Below are 21,097 nucleotides of genomic sequence, written 5' to 3'. Positions count from 1 at the left end.
GAGTAACAATAACTTATATTGTGCTTTTAAGGATATGTGATTTAATCTAATACCAATTGATAAACAAGGAATTAAATAGACGAATTAAAGAATAAAGTAGATCAAACTAGTGCGTAAGCTAAATCTCAACCTCAACCTGTGATAGTCTCGAGGTATGATGATGGGAATAACAAATGATAAAACAACTCTAATGAACAGTAAGTGAAATAACAAGAGAGTAATGTGCGTATATTTTCTTATCGGTGAACAATGAAATCCTTACAAATGAATGTGATCCCTCTTTATATAGTAGGGGAGTCCTAAATAAGATACACTTCTAATTATAGTAGAAAATCATATTTGACAACTATTTAACCGCAAAAGACCAATCCATTCTGAAATTCACGCCGTGATCTCCGGCCCGTCGCAGGTATCTCGCTCTTTCCGTTACTGAATTATACCGGCATCATCTCTAAGCATGCTTTCTTCTTACCTCGGTAAGTGTTATCGACCTCGACCGCGGAAAGGAACTTCAACCCCGAGCTCGACGTCCTGGTCTTCCGACGTGGTATCACTTTTTCCATCGAAGGACGAAATCGGATAGCCCCAATTTCTACCGTATACACACATGCCACTCTCTTTCCAACATATCCTTTTCTTCTCTCCTACTAAACTTAATTATTTAAAAATTTGGTTGAGAAGACAAGTTAAGGCATGAATTTATAATGTAAAGATTATTACTGCATAAATTTCTGATAATTAATAATAAAAAAATTATGATGCAATAATTAATATCGAGACCTTTATTAAATGTGGAGATTCCTTGGTGGTTCAGAATGTCACATTTCAACTTGTTAACCTAACCTACTTGACCAACTAAAATTTATGAACGGTCACATTTGCGTCTCAACTATCATACTATTGTGTTTTGCCCAATATTTAATTTTCTCCTTTTACAAGACGACAAAGGTCAACTACGCATATTCTCTGCTTCTCATAGTAGTACAGTACCTTTTGGGACAAGTATTTAAACTTGTGTGGAACACAATTCCCTGAACTAACTTTCATCTCTTTTTCATTGCAGTCGTAGAACTACAATTTTTAACCCCCTAGAACCAATGGCTGTCTCCAGCTTTGCTAGGGTAATTCCGTCATTCGAATGCCGTTCGGACCCCGATTTCTCCGGCAGTCTTCCTAGCCCGGAAGCCGGCGTTCGATTCTCCGGCAAGGCTAGCTTCTCTGATTTTCAGGTTTCCTCCGAACTTCGCGAGGCAGCTGTTGCGGAAGCCAAATGTATATAGTGTGAATAAGTCACAATTACTATACCAAAAATTATGACAGCCACCAAATAATAAATAAGACAATAAAGCAACAATAAAGGGAACACCAGAATTTACGAGGTTCGGCAAATTTTGCCTACTCCTCGGACACAACCAATATTTTATTCCACTCCAAAAATACAAGTGAAATAATACTAAAGAGAGAAGATACAAATGTCTTAAACAGATGAGAAGACAAATGAGAGGTGTGTTTAAATCCTAAACATTAGGCCTTCTTTTATAGGGGAAAATCCCCCCAAAACTCAAGAGCCCACCGATGTGGGACAAAAAATTTGCCAAACTTCAACAAATCTCCACCTTGGCAAAATTCCACATCTTCAATTTTCTCTCAATAACAAATTTTGATTGTGTCTTCATCTTTAATCTTCAGTTTTCAACAATGTTGATCAAATCCAAACAATGTTGAAACTTGACCGCAGTCACCACCTTTGTCAGCATATCAGCAGGATTCTCTGTAGTATGAATTTTCTTCACTGTGACTCCACCTTCTTCTATGATTTCTCGTACGAAATGATACCGAACATCAATGTGCTTCGTCCTTGCATGATAAACTTGGTTCTTCGCTAATTGAATAGCACTTTGACTATCACAAAAAATTGTGATACCTTTTTGTTCAACACCAAGCTCCTTTAGCAATCCTTGAAGCCAAATTGCCTCTTTCACAGCCTCTGTAATAGCCATGTACTCTGCCTCTGTTGTAGACAAAGCAACTGTTGACTGCAAAGTAGACTTCCAACTAACTGGTGCCTTTGCAAAAGTAAACACATAACCAGTAGTTGATCTTCGTTTGTCCAGATCACCCGCAAAATCTGAGTCACAATATCCAACTACATACTGATTGTCTTCCTGCTCAAAAACTAACCCGACATCTGCAGTATTATGAATATACCGTAGAATTCACTTCACAGCTTGCCAATGCTCCTTCCCTGGATTGTGCATATATCTGCTAATAACTCCAACAGCTTGTGAAATGTCAGGCCTTGTGCAAACCATTGCATACATCAAGCTACCAACAGCATTTGCGTATGGTACCTTTGACATATACTTTCGTTCAGCTTCATCCATTGGCGACATAGTAGTACTTAGCTTAAAATGGGAAGCAAGTGGAGTACTAACTGGCTTAGTCTTGTCATCTATGCCAAAACGTTGAAGTACTCTCTTCAAATATTCCTTTTGAGATAAACAGAGTTTCTTTGAACGTCTATCTCTAATTATCTCCATGCCAAGAATTTTCTTTGCCTCACCCAAATCCTTCATCTCGAACTCCTTCTTCAGTTGAATCTTCAACTTATCAATTTCTTCCGAATTCTTGGAAGCTATCAACATATCATCAACATATAGGAGAAGATATACAAAGGAACCATCTTTAAGCTTTTGCAAATACACACAATGATCGTATTTGCTTCTCTTGTACCCTTGCCGCAACATAAACTCGTCAAATCGCTTGTACCATTGTCTAGAAGATTGTTTCAATCCGTACAACGATTTTTCAAGTTTGCACACCATATTTTCTTTTCCAACAACTTTGAATCCTTCTGGCTGAGTCATGTAGATTTCCTCCTCCAAGTTTCCATGTAAAAACGCAGTTTTTACATCCATCTGAACTAGTTCCAAATCCAATTGTGCTACCAAAGCCAACATAATTCTAATGAAGGAATGTTTTACAACTGGAGAAAACACTTCATTGTAATCAATTCCTTCCTTTTGAGCATATCCTTTGACCACCAATCTTGCTTTGTAGCGAACATCTACTTGGTTAGGAAATCCTTCTTTCTTTGCAAATACCCATTTGCACCCAATTGTTTTCTTTCCCTTCGGGAGATTGGCCAATCTCCATGTATGATTCTGATGAAGGGACTGTATTTCATCATTCATGGCAATCCTCCACTTATCTTCTTCTGAACTTTGGACAGCGTCTTTATAAGTGGTAGGAACATCATCAGCTACAATTGAGGTTGCACAAGCAACCGTCTCTATGAGACGAACAAGTTTCGTTATTGTTCTTTTTGGCCTGCTGGTTGCTATTGATTCAAGTTGTTGTTGAGGTTCCTGAGTTGGAATCTCCTCTACTGGCTCTCCTTCCATAGGGTAATCTTCATTTGTTTCCTCCTCTGCTTCTTGTGTAGGAAAAATAAATTTTCCCTTAAACTCCACCTGCTTAGAAGCACCTTTATTTTGTTTGGTATCTTCTGTTACCTTATTTACCATAGCAGATTCATCAAAGGTAACATCTCTGCTGAATATTACTTTCTTTGTCATAGGACACCATAAGCGATATCCTTTGACTCCAGAAGTAATTCCCATAAAAATAGCCTTCTTTGCCCTTGGATCCAATTTTGACTCCGTCACATGATAATATGCAGTTGAGCCAAACACGTGCAAAGAGTTATAATCTACAGCAGGTTTTCCATACCATTTTTCAAATGGTGTCTTGCCATCAATAGCAGCAGATGGTAGACGATTAATGAGGTGGCATGCATATGTAATTGCCTCAGCCCAAAATTCTTTGCCCAATCCAGCATGGGACAACATACACCGTACCTTCTCCAGCAAGGTTCGGTTCATACGTTCTGCCACTCCATTCTGTTGTGGTGTATGTCTAACAGTGAAGTGTCGGACGATGCCATCATTTTCACAGACCTTATTGAAATGATCATTTTTGTATTCACCTCCATTGTCTGTGCGAATACATTTGATCCTCCTGCCTGTTTGATTCTCCACCATCGTCTTCCATTTGAGAAAAATTCCCAGCACTTCATCTTTGTTTTTCATTGTATACACCCACACTCTTCGAGAAAAATCATCAACAAAGGCTACAAAATAGTGCTTCCCACCTAATGAAGGTGTTTTGGAAGGACCCCAAACATCAGAGTGTACATAATCCAAAATGCCTTTAGTATTATGGATCGATGTACCAAATTTAACCCTTGTCTGTTTCCCTTTAACACAATGCTCACAAAACTCCAAGTTGCAAGCCTTGACTCCTTTTAACAATCCTTGATCTGATAGAGTTTTCAAGGATTTTCCTCCAGCATGTCCCAAGCGCATGTGCCATAGCTTGGTTGCTTCTGCCTCTTTGTCGTCACTGGATGTCACTGTCGTTGTCCCAATAACTGTACTGCCACGATAGCGGTACATATTATTATTCTTCCGATTAGCCTTCATTACCACTAGTGCACCGGAGCATACTCTCATCACTCCATTTTCTGCAATGATTTTGAACCCTTTTGATTCAAGGGCTCCCACAGAGATGAGATTCTTCTTCAAATCTGGTACATATCGAACATCTGTTAATGTTCTGATCATTCCATCGTGGTTCCTTAATCGTATTGAACCAATCCCATATGAGGTAAGAGGGCTGTTATCCGCTGTGTGAATAATTCCATATTCTCCTTCTTGAAAATCCACGAACCAGTCCCTGTTGGGACACATATGATAGCTACAAGCCGAGTCCATCAACCATATGTCTGATGATGTTGATGACTCTGTTGTAACTAATGAGAAGTCTGAATCATCACAATCAGCTACATTTGAATCCATAATGGTCTTTCCATTATTATATTTGGCCTTATTCTTCAATTTCGGACAGTCTTTCTTCCAGTGCCCTTTTTCTCGACAAAAGGTACATTCATCTTTGCTGGGTCTGGATCTTGACTTGGATCTTCCCTTCTTTGTCCTCATTTGATTTTGAGGACGACCCTCACAAATAGTGCTTCTCCTTCTCCGCCCTTCTGTTTTTCTCGCTTTCTTTGTTCATAGCTGTACAAAGCCGAACAAACTTCTCTGAGAGAAACTTCGTCATTTCCATGGAGTAGAGTAGTTTCAAGGTGCTCGTACTCATCAGGAAGTGACGCCAACAACATCAAGGCCAAGTCACCATCTTCATAAGTTGTATCCATATTTTGCAAATCTGTGACCAACTTATTGAAACTGGTGATATGTTCATTCATCGTGGTACCAGGAACATAGGTGAAATGAAACAGTCTCTTCTTCATGTACAATTTATTTTGACTGTTTTTCTTCAAAAATTTATCCTCCAGTGCTTTCCATAATTTACTTGCAGAAGTTTCCTTTGTGTATGGATATTTCTGCTCTCTAGCAAGGTAGGATCGAATGGTACCGTAAGCAACACGGTTGATAATTCTCCAATCTTCTTCTCCAATAACATCTGGTTTCTTTTCTTCAATGGCCAGATCTAGCCCTTGTTGAAAAAGGACATCTAGAACCTCGCCTTGCCACATCCCAAAATGTCCGGACCCGTCAAATATTTCTACCGCAAATTTCGCATTTGACACAATTCTTGTCATAAGCGAAGATGCCAATGATGACGTATTGTTGACACTTAATGTAGATTCTTCTTGTTTATTGTCTCCCATCTTTGACACAAATATTATTTAATAGCTGACGACACAAATCAAGATTATTTCCTTTCTGGTGTGGAAGATCAGACTAAGCTGCAACCACAGAGCATACTCAGGCAGAACCTTGACTCAGTTACCAAGATAAATCTTTTCTGATGTGGAAGATCAGACTATGCTGCAACCACAGAGCATACTTAGACAGTACCTTGGCTCTGATACCAATTGTTGCGGAAGCCAAATGTATATAGTGTGAATAAGTCACAACTACTATACCAAAAATTATGACAGCCACCAAATAATAAATAAGACAATAAAGCAACAATAAAGGGAACACCTCTCATTTGCCTTCTCATCTGTTTAAGGCATTTGTATCTTCTCTCTTTAGTATTATTTCACTTGTATTTTTGGAGAGGAATAAAATATTGGTTGTGTCCGAGGAGTAGGCAAAATTAGCCGAACCTCGTAAATTCTGGTGTTCCCTTTATTGTTGCTTTATTGTCTTATTTATTATTTGGTGGCTGTCATAATATTTGGTATAGTAGTTGTGACTTATTCACACTATATACATTTGGCTTCCGCAACAGCAACTAAGTATTAAGGCTCGGAGGAACTGCAGCAACAACGGCGTGGCTCAAGTTGTGGCGGCTTCGTGGTCTAACAACCACGCCGTTCCTGACTTCACTCCGGCGGCTAATGCCGTCGATTCCTCCGCCTTTGCTCCGCTGGTGGAAAATGCGGCTTGTAATGATGAAAATGTACAAATTGAGGGTTTGACAGGTGTTAATAAATACGCTTCGTTTTTGAATTCCGATGGAAGCGTCGCTATTCATGCCGGTATAGTTTTATGGCCCTCTCACTTTGCCGTCTAGTTTGTTCTCGGTTTCCCCTGTCGTTATGCCTTGGTTCGTGGATTATATTCTGAAAACTCTGATTACTATTACTGTCCGTTCCAGTTTATGCGACAACATTTCCTTTTCTGTTTGTTCCAAAAAGAACAGCAAGTTTCTAAACTTGGAAAGCTAACTGTTATCACACCTTTTAAGACCACAAATTTCAAAATTCATTTTTGTAAACTCCGTGCTTTCAACTTTTCCACATAATGTGGAATGCCGGGAGCATAAAATAGGACGGTCCATCATCCATGCAATGGCGTGTAATGAATATATTTTATCTTATAAGGGTCTCAAAAGATATAGAGAGGAAGGGATATAGAGAATTTTATAAAGCATCTGGGATTGAGGTGTAGTTGATTGATTAATTGAATGGTTTAAACCCATAGTTTACTTGACAATCTTGGAAGAGATGCATGAAATGAAATTTGTCTCAGGCCTTGTCAGTTTCCGTTGATGTTTAGACTGAAGATGACGAGTCACAGTGAAGGCTCTCAAATTGAGGATAAAAGTATGTAGCACTTCAAATTAAAATTGGATAGATTTTTTTGGATATAAGGGCTTGAAAATAGTTCAACTTTATCTATCAGTTTGTTGAATTAGCTCATAATGCTCAGTAGAATTGAGGTTCTACCAATTCAAAAAAAGAAAAAGAATTAAAGGTTCGACTTTGCACTCTGAGCCAAATTTCAAGGTATTGTGAGTGTTACTGTGTTAAAATAAAAAATCAGAAAAACTGTTAAAAGAATAAAGAAATGTATAAAATAGTAAAGAATCAGAAATATTCCGAGTCCACAATTTTCTTGTGCGTCCTTAAGGAATTTTAATCCCCTCACACGTTGTCAAGGTAATGGATTAAATCCTCCCAGGATAAAACGGAATAAACCTTCCTGCAACAGTGGCAATACAAACTGCAGGATACCAACGAACTCAAAGAACGGAGCAAAATCACACTTACGAATTTGAGAGAGAGAGACTGCGAATTAGGAAGCAGTATATTCAGAAAGAAAGAAGTTCTGGAGTGTTTTTCATATCTAGAAAATGCAGTCTTGCCTCAGAATTTATAGGCAAATATCAGAAGAGGTGTCTGGAAAGGTGCCTTTTCAGAAAATACGCGGCCTGCCGCGGTCTCTGAACTTTCAGCAGTGATTTGGTCCGAAGCCAAAGCCGAAGCCGAGCGAGCGACGACGACGGCGCGAGGGTTCATTCTCTTCAACTCCTTTTAAGAGCTTTAAGAAGTGAATCTATCTACAAGCACACAAATGTGATTGTCCCTCACCAATGAGGGACAAAGTGCAAGACAAAAGTTCACTTCTTCAAATTTTCATTTTCCCTCCATTTTATTTTCCTCCATTTCCAATTCACACTTCTTCTACTTTAAAGCCCAATGGCTTAAGGTCCAACAGGTATTGCAGTTAAAATGTCATATCTGCTGAAAAATATTGGTGTCTTGGCTTAAGGATGAATCTCTTTACATTTGCTACATGCGAATTCTTGCTGTATGTGTTTATGTGGGAACGAAGAGAAGGAGGAAATGAGGGTTTTCTGTGTATTCCCTCCGAACTTTTTCTTTTACCCTAACTCTTTATTGGAAGCCAAACCCAATAAAAAATGGTGGGTTGGAGTGGAAAATGAAAGAAGTGGTTCTTTCATTTTCCATTCCAACCACCATTTCTGACTTGGATTTTGATTTCAACACTGTTAATTCTGTCCTTTTCCTCTTCTAGCAAACCACAACAAAATGATAGAAAGAAAAAGGAATCTTGTTCCCTGAATATTGTTGCCCAAATGCATTGGGGTTGTTGGGTTGCCTCCTGTGACAAAAAAAAGTTTCTTTTGTCGAATAACATATACGTATTTTTATGTATATTCTCTTGTTTGAATGAAGAATATTTCAAGAATTACCTTTGTATAGTGCAACTGGCAACAATAAGGTTTTGAGAGGATGGGAGTAATTCTGTGCTTTCATTTCAGCTGTGTGAATGGAGATAAAAACATACTTTGTTTGTTCTTGTTCTTCTTCAGGTGAAAGGTTGGGACGCGGTATTGTTACTGATGCCATAACTACCCCAGTGGTTAACACGTCTGCTTACTTCTTCAACAAAACTTCTGACCTTATTGATTTCAAGGTATTTTTTTCCATCGATTTCAAGGTATTTACTGTTGTTGTATTTGATTCATGAGTTGAGTTAAAAATATATTCTCTCTCTAGTTCCAATGAAGAGTTCCTGGCTTGAAAGGGGAAGTCATAGCACAGCCCTAGCCACTTGCTGTCACCTTTTGTTAAATATACCATCATATTGGTAAAAGAGAATTTTAAGCACATCTTTTCAGCAAGCTGAATTTGTCTTTGTGATTAATTTCACTTTATGATATTTTGGCAGGAGAAAAGACGTGCAAGTTTTGAATATGGGCGCTATGGTAACCCCACTACTGTTGTTCTAGAGGAGAAAATAAGGTTAGCTTTATCTTTGATTGACTAGTTTTTCATTTGTTTATTTTTGTCTGTCCTTTTTTACTTTCTCTAGTTGTCTTATGGGATCGTTACTAAGTGGCGATGTATTCTAGTAAATGAGGTATTTGTATCTCTAACAGTGCACTTGAGGGCGCTGAATCAACCTTGGTAATGGCATCTGGAATGTGTGCCAGTACTGTAATGCTGTTGGCCTTGGTTCCTGCTGGTGGCCATATTGTAACAACCACAGATTGTTACAGGAAGACCCGTATTTTTATTGAGACGATACTGCCTAAAATGGGAATTACGGTACTTCCGCTAATCCAAATGCTTAAGATACCTGTCATTCTAGTTTTAAGTGTAGAGATATTACAAGATTTCTTGACAAGAGAAAAAATTGTTATTCAGAATTGAGGAGTTGTCTTTATTTTGGTAATGAAAATGAATGACATAAATTCATTCTAGACAACACTCTAAAAGCTGCTGGCGAATAATATAATCGAACCATAACATTTCTCTTCCCTTAATTAATCTAAGGGGGAAATGCTGAAGTGTTCCATTCCTGCAGGCCACAGTCATTGATCCAGCGGATATTGGAGCTTTGGAGTTAGCACTAAATCAGAAGAAAGTCAGTATGCAGACACACTGTTGCTTATCACTCAACATTTCTGAACTTAAATAGATAGAGAAGTGAAGATGGTTCCCATTGTCCGGTACCTTGTTCAATGCAGGTGAATCTTTTCTTTACCGAGTCTCCAACAAATCCATTCCTGAGATGTGTTGACATTGAGCTGGTTTCAAAGCTTTGTCATGAAAAAGGAGCCTTGGTTTGTATGGATGGGACGTTTGTGACTCCTCTCAACCAAAAGGCCCTTGCTCTAGGTGCTGACCTTGTTCTGCATTCTGCTACAAAATTCCTTGGCGGGCACAATGACGTAAGTGGCATCAGCTGGAGTTTGGACAATTAAACAACTATACCGCCATTAGCAATATCAAACTGACTGCTTTGCTGTGTACTTCATACAGGTTCTTGCAGGTTGCATTAGTGGTCCTTTAGAATTAGTTTCAGTAGTTCGAAACTTGCATCACATCCTGGGTGGTGCTATCAATCCAGTGAGTTTCCTTACTGATGTCTTGCTTGACTTAATTCCGTGGCTTACTATGCTGTATATGTGTAAGTTAAATTTGGTGAAGGAAAAATTGCTCTTAAAGTGGACTTTAGTACTAGTACGGTATTTGGGTTGTTTAAAAATGTATGAAGTGTATTCCCGTAAAATAAATAAATAAAATGTATGAAGTCTAGGTATTAAGGCCTAGTCATGTTGATCAACTTACTTTAGGTCCAATATTCACTAGGCGCCTTTTACTCTTGTTAGAGGTTTCTGTGCCAGTAGAAAATGTATGAGAATTTTCAGCTTTAGAGAACCAAGAACCTATATTTTTCTATATTGGATCGAGACGGGTCTAAATGGAGTGACATGGATAGAGAGTATTCATAAAGCTGGGTCAACTAGCTTGGGATTGCGGCATAGTTGTTGATGTTGTATGAAGTGTAGTTGGCATTTTAAGCTTGTATTGTATTGTATTGTATTGTATTGTATTGTATTGTATTGCAGTTTGATTCAATTTTCCCATCTACCAGAATGCTGCATATCTTATCATCCGAGGCATGAAGACGCTGCATCTTCGTGTACAGCAACAAAACTCAAATGCATTGAGCATGGCCGAGATTTTAGAGGCTCATCCCAAGGTATTCTAGGCTTCAGTAACTCCATCAGTCATGATTTGAAATTCAAACTTGGAACAGAGCACAATCACCTAATGGATACGCATGAGATTTCATATGCATGAGAAAAGTAAGAATGTTCCACTTGATATTGATTAAAGCAAATGCCAATCTTAGGAGCCTAACATCGGTCGGTATCAGGATCTATGTTCTCTTACCTCTGTAAAATTCTACATCATACCTGCTTGACTTAAGCTGTAGAGCTTCTATTTTCTTATACTCCTGTATAATCCACCTTAAGTCATGTAGCTACTTCGTCCTAATGCATGATTGCCTGATTAATGAACATAAAAGTTGCTGTCATCCCGCACTTTTCTTTTCTTTGTGCAGCTCAGTTGGAGTTAAGAGGTCTTGTTTTTCCTGCTCTTCATTAGGATCTGTGCCGCTCTTGGAAGTGCTGTTATATCTGAAAGAAATGAATTGCAGGTGAAACATGTCTTTTCCAGGGTTGCCGAGTCATCCAGAATATCATATTGCAAAGAAGCAAATGACTGGCTTTGGTGGTGTGGTCAGTTTTGAGGTTTGTATTTTATGATGAATCTATGATCCTTGGTCAACCAAGTATTCCTTTCATTTCCTTTTTTACGTGCAGTAAATCAAAAGGCTACATTTTTTGTTAGGTTAACTACTGCAAAATTTGTGGATGCTCTGAGAATTCCCTATATTGCTCCATCATTTGGAGGTTGTGAAAGCATTGTGGACCAACCAGCAATAATGTCTTACTGGTATGTCAATATTCTATTCCATGGTTAGTTATCCAAAATATATATTATTCTATTCTAAGGCTGGTGGTGTTGTGTCTCTGTTCCCCCTTTACCTTTCTCCGAGCATGTTTGGCGAAACTTTGGAAACTCAAAGAAGTTTGATATCAAGGATTAATATCTTGAGAGGTGCAACAATAAAAATAAAATAAAATCATTGATACAAGAGAAGTCAAGGTAAATTAAAAATGAGAATATTTTGTAAATAATATTGTTGTACATTCCGAAAACAGGGATCTTTCCCAGTCAGATAGAGCTAAGTATGGGATCATGGACAACTTGGTTCGGTTCAGCTGATGTTCTTCAGGCTTTGGATTCCATATAGGCTATTTCACCTGCAACGATTTTCCTTTTCTTTTTATTGATTTGAACTTCTATTATTGTTGACTTTCTCACTTGACCAATGGTTGGAATGTAATGAAAGGATCGTCAAGTAGATGATCCAACCCATTAGATTATCTGGATAGGTTAAGGAAAAATTTACTTGGTGAATGTGTCGGTATTTTTCGTAACAACCTCCTTTGTCCGTACATTTTGATGCCTTTCATAGCGATTGGCTACTACTCCCTTTGTCTTAATTTGCATGATTTAAGTCAGATTCAAATATAATAACATATTATCATATTTAATAATCATTTAACTTTAAACTTTTTATTTTACCTTAATGAAATGATTTATACCGAGAGAATCTTTAAAGCTCTATTTGGATCACAAGTTTTAAAAATCTTTCTTTCATCCTTAAATTTTAGGCCTAGTCAAAAATTATGACATCAATTGGGATGAAGGGAGTATACAACTTAACAACATTTGACTTTTAGATTTTATTTGATTGTTTTACACAAAAATACCCAGGAACTCCTTTGTTCAATTTGTTTATATACAAAAGATAATAAAAATATTTAATTTTATAATCTCAAATGATATCCATATTATACTAATTACACTTTTAGATGCTAGTACAATATTAATGAGGTGAAGTGTGTGGAAAAATGGCAGAACACAAAAAGTCTCAAACTTTATCTCTCAATTTCTCATTCCAAGAATGAATTTTTGATGTTCCATATTCCTGGTTGAAACTTACAGATTTAGTTAAAGTTATGTCTCAAATAAATATTTTTTGGTTATAATAAACTAATAAATAATATAGATATTTGAGTAAGGTTATTATAGAGATAATTTTGCAAAATTTATACCATTATAATGACAAAATATTGTTGTTATAAGTGAAAGATAATTATAAAAAGGTAAAATATAATATAAAACGTCGATTTCAAAAAAGAAAAGTTTCTTTAATAGTGAAAATAATATTATATAATTATAGAAAGGTCTGAATATATTATAATATTATGAAAATGGAATAGTGAGAAATAAACGAGCATTAATTGTACGGGAGACTCACAGTTAGCACTAGACCAAAAGTTTTGATGTATAATAATGTTTATTCTTTTAAGGAAAAAATCTTTTTGAGTAAATTATATTCTTAAAATCCTTCTTAATGAAAGAATTTGCACTTATTCTATTATCTGATTCATAATTTTTGGGATAATTTAATAAATTTGTCTTCATGTTTGGCTTCATAACACTAACCAGCTCCTTTGTCTTTGCAATATTATGCTTGCCTTCTGTATTTTGATTTATTTGTAATAGTTGTTTAAAACTATTTATAATTAATACAAATAGTATGCTTGCCTTTGCAATGACAATTGAGATTTTGAATAATGGTATCTTGAACTATTTTATGATTTGACATTTAGTTCTCTTGAAATGGTTGTACCTTCATTAAATACTTGACGGTGATTTTGATAAACTCTTATCTAGAGTTTATTCCTTGTATTTCTTACATAGTTTACATTTCTTTTATTATAAAATATTAGGTAAGTTTATGTCACTAAGCTTTACGCTTAACGATAGTTTGTCACTATTGTAGGTGATGTACCGGGAGAGACTTGAGGGTGGCCATTTGAAGTAGACTCTTTGGTTGCATAAATGAAGATCACACTTGCATAAGCGTATGTATTCTTTTTGTAGACTTTTGGGACTTGTATATGATCCATATAATACACTTAGATATGCACTTTTGAATGATTATTCATGACAATATTATTTTGGTAACTTAGTTTTAGTGAATGATTTGACTATTTTGGGGATATTCTGCCCAAGTCTTGTAATATATTAAATTTGGTATTTGAATTGAACTTGAGAACAATGATTGGAGACTTAATAGTTATATCTGAGTCTTGGAGTTGAGTTTTCTGCTGAGTCCTTAAAGGTATTGTATGAAAAATATCCATCTTTTAACTTCTAAGTATTTGATAAATTCTAAAGTATTGATTTAATCTAAATAAGTGTTGCCATTTTCTTTTTCTTTTTTTATAGTTGTATTTTGCACTTTTTAAGGAGATTTTTAAGAAAATTTTCTAAGTTGAGATGTCGTATGTTGAATTTTATTTATGGGCCTATTTTTAACCAATAGATTATAATAACAATTTGCTAAACTAGTTTCACAAGTCTTGAATACTTGAATTCTTTGCCCAAATCTCATGGAAGTATTGAAATTAGTTCTTCTTTTTTTTCCTTTTTTTTTTTTGTTAGTTTATTTTACAAAAGTAAATGTTTAACTTTATAAGTATTACATTGATATTTATAAGTGACATCCTACTAGGGGGTTGCTACAGGAACCATCCAAACCCCGATCCGGGATTAATTACGCAAAAAGTCAAATTTGGTTAATTCTCCCTACTTAAAGCTTCTAAATGAGAATCATTCTTCCAAATCAATTCCGAGTCGTCCGAAATTGACCATACATGCAAGTCATAATACATCATACAAAGCTACTCTAGATCTCAAACTACCGAACGGAATGCTAAATCTCAAAACGACCTGTTGGATCATTCCAGAGGTTATTTAACCTATAAGCATTCCAGTCATTTCGAGCTCTTTATCGATCATTATATGAACATACCGAGTTAAGTATTTTGGTGATGCCTAAACTTGTCCACATATGCGCCAAGAATGATCGACAGAAGCCAGCAGTAAATCTGTCAATGAAGTTTGAGTGGCAATCTAGAGCAACTGCCAAAGAGAATGGGCTAAAGTTTGCCAAGAAAGGCCAGAAAAGAGAAAAAAAAAAGCCCGATGCACTAAGCTCCCGCTGTGCGTGATGTTCTAGAAAGTACAGGACTGCAAGGGTCTATATTACGCCGCCAGATAAAAGTAAGCATTTTTATTATTGTACCCTCTTACTTGAGAGTGCATTCTCAGTTAGCCTAAGTGGCAATCCTTTTAGAGTTTAGAATGTGTCTTCTTCAGCTGCGTCTTCTTCGGAAGATGAAGTAGTTAACTCACTTATATATATAATTACATGTTAATTGTAGTAATTAATATTTTACAAATTTAAAATTTTCAAAAAATAATGAAGTTTAAGAAAAGTATCACAATGGGACTTTTAAAAATTTATTTTGCCTTTACCTTTCTGTTAAATCAGTTATCATCTCGTTAAACCTTATAATATTCAGAAGTGTACCATCATACACTTTATGTCAACTGTTTTTCAATAAAGTGGACGAAACAGATGTAATGACCCGACTGGTCGTTTTGCTTTCTAGAACTCTGTTTTCCCTGTCTGAGTTTTTACTGTTTTATTACTTGCGAGGATGTTTGGTTTGGGTTTGGAAGGGTTCCGATCGAAATCGAAACACTTGGTTCCTTAATAATGGCCTAACATGACCAAGTTTGACTTGAGTCAACATTTTAAGTAAAAGACCTCGGAAACCGAGATTTGATGGTTCCAATAGGTTCATATGATGATTTTGGACTAAGACGTGTGTTCGGATCGAGTTTTGGGTGATCCGGGAGCGTTTTGGCGCTTAATGTTGAAAGTTGGCACATTGAAGGTTTTCAAGTTCTTTAAATTTAGTTTGAGGTAGACTTCAGTGTTATCAAGGTCCGTTTGGTATCAAGGTATACTTGAAACACAAAATTTGGGGTGTGATTCTTAGTTTCGATATTATTTTATGTGTTCTGAGGTTCAAGCAGGTCCGTATTATATTTATGGACTTGTTTGTGCATTTGGACGGGGTCCCGGGCGGCTCGGTTGTATTTCGGACCACCCAGAGCTAAGTAAAAAATTTGCAGAAAATGCTGTTTTGATTTCCTTCTTCGCGAACGCAGAAAGACCATCGCATTCGCGATGAAGAATTTAGGGACTAGGTGATTTTGTTCTTCGCGTTCGCGAAGTAAGGGTCACGTTCGTGAAGGCTTGGGACCAGTGACCTTCGCGTTCGCAATTGCCTCACTGAGTTCGCGTAGAAGGTCTGGGCCTGGGCAAGTCAGATGCCCTTCGCGAATGCGAAGGGAGGCCCGCGTTCATGATGAGAGGGCGGCTCAGTGCATCGCGTTCGCGTAAGTCTTCTCGCAGTCGCGAAGAAGACTTTCAAGGGCCTGAGTAGTTTTGCCTTTGCAATCGTTAGGGCATTTTTGCGATCACGAAGGACGAAAATCTAAGCAGTGATTGTTTTAAATCGGGACTTAGGTTCATTCTCTCATTTCACTTTGGGTTAGCCGATTTTGGAGCTCTTGAAGCGGGATTTTTCACCTATCATTGTCAGATAAGTAATTACAACTTAGTGTGAGTTTAATACACAAATTTTGGGTAGATTTTAACATGTAAATTGTGAAAACTATAGGATTTTGTTAAATAAGCTAGATTTTGATAAAAATGGGATAGACCACGAAAATGACGATGGAATTTAGTAGAAATTATATATTTGTGTTCGTGAGATTATGGGTAATATTTATTTACGAAAATTTCCAAAACCCGAGTATGTGGGCCGGAGGGCGAATTTTAGCTATCTTCCAATTTGGGTTGGTAATTACTCTAATAGTTAAATTATAAACTATTGAGCATATATTGATTAATTTGTACAATATTTGACTAGTTTTGGATTGTGTGGCACCGATTTTAGGCTTTTAGTGAGAATTGTGGACCGGGAAGAGGGCTTAGAAATGAGGTAAGTCTCTTGCCCAACTTTATAGGAGAAAATTATCCCTGTAAGTATTGTAAATGGTTATTTGCTAATAAATGTGGGTTCTACATGCGCACGATGTGACAAGAGTCTGTACGTAGCTAACATTATGCTTATGTCCCGGGAGTTTTAGGACTCTACCATGTATTATTTGCACCCAACTTGTTAGTTTAATTACATAAATATATAATTGAAATTGGATAAAAGACTTGTAAAGACTGAGCTTTATTATTTTAAATTTTGTCGGGATACTTGATAGTAAACAGAATTTATGTCTTCTTTGAGTATTATCCTTATGTAGTAGTCATTAATCGAAGTTTGTAGAGTATTCTCTATTGACGTGGATCGGGCCGAACGCCTGGGCAGTATAATAGATGTATTTATGGTTCGCGCCAATCGATCCTCGACAGTGTACACACTATTCTGGATCGAGAAATACGACCTTGGCATAATCGTGCGTGATATTACTCGGAGTCCGATTATACTTGATATTTCTTCTTGATATGAGACTAGAAAATTACTTGGTGGTTCTTATGTGTTTAATACTTGGCATGTGATAGTTGGAGACTTTAGATTAATATTACATTTAAGAATTATAAATTTTTGTTTCTTATATCACTATTATTGTTGTATTTCATGCCCACTTATGATTTCTATATTTTATTTATTGACTCTTAGTAAGTGTTGATATGGACCCCCCGTCACCACTTCTTCGAGGTTAGACTAGATACTTACTAGGTACATGTTGTTTATGTACTCATGCTACACTTCTGCACTAATCGTGCAGGATCTGAGGCAGGTGCATCTGGTGGCCAGTCAGACGCGTACTCCCGTTAACTAGAGACTTAGTGGTGAGCTGCTCCCTATGCTCCATTCTGCAGCACCCAGAGTCTCTTCCTTGTTGTATTTATTTTTCTGTCTATCTTACTCCAAACAGTAGTATATGGGCTTTGTATATTCTACTGGTTTTTCTGTATACTTGTGTCTCCGAGTTTTGAAAAATTCTAGTAGATATTTCATGATTTTTAATTATTAAATTCACTATTTTACTCTTTCGTTTATTTCATGCTTTACATCATTACGGTCACCTACTAATCGTTTACTTATCAAATAAAATCAATGACTTTAAAAATATTAAAATGAATAATTAAATGGATAGTTCACCATTGGCTTATCTAGTGGCGACGTTGGGCTCCATCACGGTCTATAGTGGGAATTAGGTCGTGACATCTTGGTACTCTACGCACTTTTCGCATCCATTGCTCCAATATCATTGGTATATATCGTTCTTGTATGGGGTAAAATTGATTGATAACAGTTGGTCGAATGGTGAGGTGACACATGGAACCGAAGACAGGTGAAAAGTGAACCAGCACATAGCTAATACCGAGTACGGGTGTGACTAGTGCAGGATGTATCCCAAAGGGAATATAAGCTGACAATTAAGATTCGAAGGTTTGATATCGGATAGCATTTAATGAGCAGTCGTTACAGAAAATATGTGCATTCAAAGCCAGCCATTATGCACCCATCAATGGTGATTTTATTCTTATTCAAGAAGAGCTTGATTTTAGGATCTTGTCTCCCTAAGTAAGGCTATAAATAGGAAGATTAGCATCTATTATAGGACACGAAATACTCTGTACACAAAAAACTATACTCTATTACACTCAATTTCAATACTTGAATATTGCATCGACGCACGTCATCGGAAAGGCTAAAGTTCTTAGTCAGGATTGTTTAATTTCATTTGATAATTTTATCTCTGTTATAATTTACTTATTGTTTTTGGATCAAATTGATTCACTTATTTATAAACCATGCTATAATTCAATTATAATATTTTACGGATAAACTATTTGGCGCCCACTGTGGGGCATAGAAAACTACATAATTATTTTGATCCATTCGTTTGTTACTAACAAGTTTTGACTTTTTCCTTAGTAAAAGTCAGATATGGAAGCTAATGATGTCAACTCTCACAACGTTGGAGCACACGATGAATGAGAAGAAGTGTCCAAGCGTGATGATTCCATCAATAAAACCCGCAATAAAGGGGATGAAACAACCCCAGTTCGCCAAGGACAATATCCTCCACATGTGCGGTGCCCAACTCATGATGATGCGGAGGATGAACACGTTGCTAAAATGGTTAAACTCCTGAGAGAACATCAAAGAGCAATCGTGGACCACCTTTCGAGGCAAGATCGTGTGATGATGGAATTGAAGCAAGCATTATCGGGTGCTTCCAATAATGCTAATGAAAGGGCTCTGGTTCTTCCTAGAGCTCCCATAAATCAGACGACACAAAGGACTGATAACAACACTCCAAGGAATGAGGTCGGTTTCGACGAAGCCGGAGCGACCGGTAGTGGATCTGGAATAGGTTGAATTATCCTTTCAAAATAGAGCTCATAATATTCATGAGAGAGATGAATAACCGAATGGATCAGAATTCGAAGGAGATTCACGCCCGGATGGATCAGATTCTGGGCGCGTCGCCGGTGTTAAAGTGTGCGGATTCAAAAAAGTACACGCAGTTGCCATTTAAACCAAGTGCGGCACCAGAGTTGATCCCAAAGAGGTTCAAGATGCTGGATATACCAAAATATGATGGCACTTCGAACCCACAGGAGCACATCATGACCTACACCACGACTGTGAAAGGAAATGACTTGGCTCAGCATGAGATCGTTGTTGAAAAGATTCAGCAAGACCCTTACGAAGGCCCCCCTGACATGGTATTCTCTCTTACCCGAGCATTCCATCGATTCCCAAAGCTCATACTATAGCAAGAAAGGCCCAGGCAAGAAAGACAGATACATTCAAAATTTTGCAAGGAGAATCCAAGATGCTGCAATAATTTGTGATCCAGTTCCAGAAAGAAAGGGTGCTATTACCAGCGGTTCCGGATGAGTGAGCAGTGGAGGCATTTACAAAGGGTCTCAATCCAATGAGCTCCGATGCCTCTCAAAAATTTAAGGAGAGCCTGCTCGAGTTTCAGGCAACCACATGGGTAGATGTTCACAATCACTACGAGCCGAAGATCGGAATAGAAAACGACCAATTTGGTTCTTCAGTGTCTTTCAAAGGACGGAATTGGAATACAGATAGATTCAAAAATGATTTTGACGTAGATCGAAGGCCCTCGAAAAGTCATCCAGTCATACAAGAGGGTCGATATGCATAGTAATAAAGGTTTCCAGTCATCAAATAGGTTCATTTCCAATAGAAGAACGGATCGTGATCGGAGTAGCAGATCATTGCAGGAAAATGTGGCGTCAGGGTCCCGAGATCCCTCATATCGTAGGTTATTCGATTAGAACTTTAATATCAGCCTGTTGGAGTTAGTGTCGGCAATAAGGAATATTAAAGAATCTAGGTTCCCGAAACCAATTCGATCGGATCCTAGCCAAAAGGACCCTACCTTATAGTGTGAATTCCATAAAACTCACAGCCATAGGACTGGGGACTGCTGACATCTTCGAGAAGAGGTGGACACATTGCTAAAGAATGGTCACCTCAGAGAATTTTTAAGCGACCTCACCAAGAACAACTATGAGAGAAACCGGGACAATGCAGATTCATCGAAACCGGAAGCAGGGTCACCCCGAATGACAATCAACATGATCTTCGAAGTAAATGAAATCAATAGGGTGACATTTTTGGCATCAAAGAAGACGAAGATATTTGTGACTCGTAGCAAAAGTATCTGAGAAGTGTTAGAAGTTGATATCACTTTCACGGAGGAAGGTGTTGATCCTTCTACCGCACAATGATGCTTTAATAATATTTCTTAATGTTCTAGATTTCAAAATTAAACATGTTTTGGTTGATCCGGGAAGTTCAGCCAATATCATACAATGGAGAGTCCTGGAGCAAGAAAAGTTAACCAGAAACATTATTTCGGCCACAAAGCTCCTAGCTGGCTTCAACCTAACGAGTGTAATAACCCGAGGAGAAATTCTGCTACCCACTCACGCCGAAGGTGTAACAAAGACCACCTTGCTCAAAGTGGTAGATGTCGACATGGGTTATAATGTAATCCTCAGGAGACCGTGGATACACGAGATGAATGATGTGCCCTCGACTTATCATCAATTATTGAAGTTTCCGACACCAAAGAGGATCAAACAGATAAGAGGAGATCAACCGGCAGCAAGGGAGATAAACACAGCAAACAGTTCCAATAGCAAGGGTAAAGAAATCGGTAAATAGCAATTACAGGAATCGGTGCCTTCTCCCTTTCCAATTAAAGATGATGAAGGAGAGGAGTCATCAAAATTCTATCAAGCACCGAGGTCTTTTCAGGTACTAGAGGATACAGATGCAACCAAGTTGACTGTAGAAGAGCTTGATCAAGTGGATTTGTTCGAAGAGTTTTTGGAGGGGAATTTCCATTTAGGAACGGGGCTGAGTCCCGAATGCAGGTTAAAACTTATAGATTTTCTTAAATCTAATGTTGATTTCTTTGCTTGGTCGCATTCAGATATGATAGGTA

At 37.5% G+C, this 21,097-nt stretch overlaps 1 pseudogene; it reads left to right on the top strand.

The window, feature by feature from the left end:
• The first annotated feature begins 1,097 nt into the window (after positions 1–1,097).
• Positions 1,098–13,700, top strand: LOC107803531 (cystathionine gamma-synthase 1, chloroplastic-like; annotated as a pseudogene).
• The last annotated feature ends 7,397 nt before the right edge of the window (positions 13,701–21,097 follow it).

This window comes from Nicotiana tabacum, chromosome 3, assembly GCF_000715075.1.
Source record: "Nicotiana tabacum cultivar K326 chromosome 3, ASM71507v2, whole genome shotgun sequence".
Lineage (NCBI taxonomy): Eukaryota > Viridiplantae > Streptophyta > Magnoliopsida > Solanales > Solanaceae > Nicotiana > Nicotiana tabacum.
The sequence above is the reverse complement of the archived record's forward strand: the minus strand, read 5'-3'. Positions and strand labels throughout refer to the sequence as shown.